We start from the raw sequence: 1,205 nt of genomic DNA on the forward strand, positions 1-1,205 counted from the left end.
CATTCCACAGCTATTTCATGATTTATTCATGTGCTAGTTAACAAAAGAGGGCAAAATGACAATTTCCAGACATTTCCAAAAGGAGGGAGGAGGAAAAACTATGCCTTAGTTAAGAAACCTTGAGGAACCACTTAAAATGACATTTTCATTCACTTAGAAATATACATGTAATAGAATATTAAGTACAAAAAGCAACATAAAAATTATACTCTTTTTCACAAGGTTGCGTATATATATAATACACCGTCCAGTGAAAAAAGATTGGCAGGAAGGATGCCAAGACCCCACTAGCCGTTGTTTCGGGGCGGTGGGGAATTCGGATTCTTTGATCCTTTATCTGGTTTTCTGCATTTTCCAAACTGCATTTAGCAGTGCCAAATGCTCTTGATACACGAAGTTTCCACGCTGTGAGATTCGCAGTGATGAATAAAAATAGCACTGAATTGGAGAATCCTACTCCCCAGTTAAGAAGTTTCAGGGGCAGCTTGCATTTTTCCGGTGAAAGCCTCCAATTCGCTCTAAAAAGTCTCCTCCCCTCTCCTTAAAGGCCCCAAGGCCTCAGTTGTTTTATCTGGCCCACGGGGGTGACTACGAGGACAGCTGCAGCCCGGGCGGGCGGGCGCCGGGTGGAAGTCAGCGCAGCGGACTCCGCCGGGGAGGCGCTCGGCCCGCTCCATGCAGCGCAGGCGTGGATATCTGGTAAGTGAGCCGGCGGCGCCATGTGCTCAGGTGGCCGGTTAGCTCAGTTGGTTAGAGCGTGGTGCTAATAACGCCAAGGTCGCGGGTTCGATCCCCGTACGGGCCACAGACGACAACTTTTTCGTTTTTTCTTTTCTCCAGCTTATGGGTTTGTTTCCCAGCTGCCTTGAAAAATAGGCTTCTTGAGTGCCCTGCGCCGCGTGCAAACAGAAGGAATCGCGGAGTCACTCTGGGCTTGGGTCGGAAGTCGGGGCGGGGTGCGGAGGGAGGGCAGGGTAACTCAAGTCCCCGCGCGCTGGGGGCGTGCTGCCTCTTTAGGGCCTATTTTAGGGTGCTCTCCGATGTGACTGCGGGTTGCTCCCCAATGCAGAGCTTCTGAGAGCCCTCGGGGGGACCTCAGTTTTCAGTTTTCTGGTGTTTCTTAGAGTTGAAAATCCAGCCTTGGAATTCATTCATTCCACACGTTGTTTTTTTTTTTTTTTGAGATGGAACGCTTCACGAATTTG

General features: G+C 49.5%; 1 non-coding gene across 1 annotated transcript; it reads left to right on the plus strand.

The window, feature by feature from the left end:
• The first annotated feature begins 731 nt into the window (after positions 1-731).
• On the plus strand, positions 732-805 carry TRNAI-AAU. The gene has a single exon. It is a non-coding gene; the product is annotated as a tRNA-Ile (tRNA).
• Positions 806-1,205: the final 400 nt, after the last annotated feature.

This window comes from Cervus canadensis, chromosome 17, assembly GCF_019320065.1.
Source record: "Cervus canadensis isolate Bull #8, Minnesota chromosome 17, ASM1932006v1, whole genome shotgun sequence".
Taxonomy (NCBI): Eukaryota; Metazoa; Chordata; class Mammalia; order Artiodactyla; family Cervidae; genus Cervus; species Cervus canadensis.